The sequence below is a fragment of the Procambarus clarkii genome, chromosome 42, assembly GCF_040958095.1.
Source record: "Procambarus clarkii isolate CNS0578487 chromosome 42, FALCON_Pclarkii_2.0, whole genome shotgun sequence".
Lineage (NCBI taxonomy): Eukaryota > Metazoa > Arthropoda > Malacostraca > Decapoda > Cambaridae > Procambarus > Procambarus clarkii.
In genome coordinates, this window is record NC_091191.1 from 31041953 (window position 1) to 31044384 (window position 2432).

Consider the following 2432-nt stretch of genomic DNA (forward strand, 5'->3'; position numbering starts at 1 on the left):
TGAATAATTCATTTGAAAAAGATATTAATACAATTCTTGGACAACAATTGGCGACATTTAATGAAATTAATATAAGTGAACGCCACTACTGTCTTCATTGTTCTAAATCTCTAAAGGATGAATATTTTGCTCTAAAACAAAAAATCAATTGGTGTGATATGGTAGCGGTAAGATTTACACGTTTTAATAGTTTTAATTTAATATGTGCTCAATGTGCAAATATCAATGATGAGGAATAACTGTATATTAACATTTTATTTCATCCTATTTTATATAAAAAAATGCACATTTAAACTGACCATATATTAATTATTATATTATAAATATAGATATGTTACAACAGGTTCTCAAACTATACCAACTAACTTTGTATTTTAGTTACCATCTCAATGAGGTTAGTGTGTTTATACATACATTATCATAGAACACCAATTTTTATATTTTTTTGGGGTTAAATTAAGTTTTGAGTCGGGGTCAAGGATGGCAGTAGCGACACTTCACTGATGAAGAAGATGATGTGTTCATGGACGCTTGCAAAAATAAGGACGTCGACAATCTGGCCATATTATCGACTTGATAGAGAGATTCTTGGATGCACCCCCATCCCCCTTCCCCTACCTCCACGTTTTAGTCTCACTATATTTTATGGAAAGATAATAATAACACAAATGAGATTATAATAGAGATAGTAATTATTGTATACCTGGGATGGAAGGTATATAAACAGGCAAATTATGAGGGTTTATAGACCAGTTCATCTGTTCCTGTAATCACAGTAAGTACTGTTCCTGAGTGTAGTCGTATACCAAAAACAAATTTATTTACCATACCATTTGATTTTTTATTAAATAAAAAAATATCGGAGATGTTATTACTGATTCACAAGTTAAAATTTTAGTTGGTAAATATTTTATTGATATATTAAATTATTCAATTAATCTTTATAATTATAATATAAAGCATATTTATTTGCCAATGTTTGATATGTTAGATAGTGAATTTAATAATATTATATCAGTTATGTTTGACACATATATAGATATATGTCAAAATATTGGGTTTTTAATAATAAATGGAAAATGGGATCATTACCGATGTGAATTTATTCTTGATTTTATTCGAAGACAATTCAGTTATTATTTATACAAACTCCTAAAAAGAATTCATATTATCAAATTATACATTATTCTCTTAGAAAATACGTTACGATATCAAGGATGGGCTCTTATGGAATCTATTTGGACTATACAAGGAAAAATACCTTATTCTCTGATTAGAAAACCTATATTGAATGAAAGATGTATTAAACCCATTCTTCTGTCCCATACCGATATATATGACCTAAAAGATAATTTAAGTAATGTATATAATTGATTACCTACTGTAAAATATGTAAATGAAGTAACAAGAATTGTTATATATAATTTGTATAATTTACTTATGAAAAAATTTAAATGTGTAAATTGGTTAGAGACTATTCTTCTCTGTTCTCTCCCCAAACAAAATCTTAAAAGATTAAACTGCCTTCCTAAAACAAAATCTGAAAACAATTTAGAATGTTTAGGGGATATTCTTCGAACTATTGATCTTCATATATATAAAGATGGGGAAGTCTATAAATATAAGAAACATCGCTGATTTATGTATGTGTGTGTTGTATGGTGTGGAAATAATCTAAATCATATTTTTTTCTTTTGTCTACAGGATGTTTAAGTAAGAATAGACTTATTGATTGGCTTCCATCATCATCATCATCATCATTATCATCATGATGTTGCTGTTAGAAGATTTCATTTGGCAACCACTTTCATATGAAATTCAACTGTATTTAGATGATGTTTATAGTACACACATATTTAACCTGTGGACAGTTCTTTGTGGTCTTTTTTGGTATTATTCAGGGCTTAGAGAAGTGAATTTTGTTGCACTTCTTTTTTGCCTAATATGTGAAAGAAACAGAGAAGTTTGCAGGAAGCAAGTTCAATATATGGTTATATATTTCTGCTTAGGAATTGGTATATGTACTATAGATGACACAAATATCTTATTTCTAGTAGCATGTTTAATGATTACTTATTTTATGTGGAAATTAATCTATGGAGTACATGGTTATTATATGGTTTTAAGTATGGGATTAATGTTACTCCTTTTTTTTATATGAACTGTTATCAGGTTATATTAACTTTATTTTATTTAATTATTCTATTTTACAGTACATATATCATAATAATCAAAGAATTTCCTGAAGGCAACCAAACAGATTTATTTCATGGTGCATTTTTACATTTAATAGTGTTAATGATACACCCAAAGAAAAAGAAATCCTCTCTACCTAAGTTAGTAAATATTGAAGTTGATTTAGATCACATTCTGTTGCAAGATCTTTCAGTTGCACATATTCCATTCTGGGGACATCATATAAATAATAAATT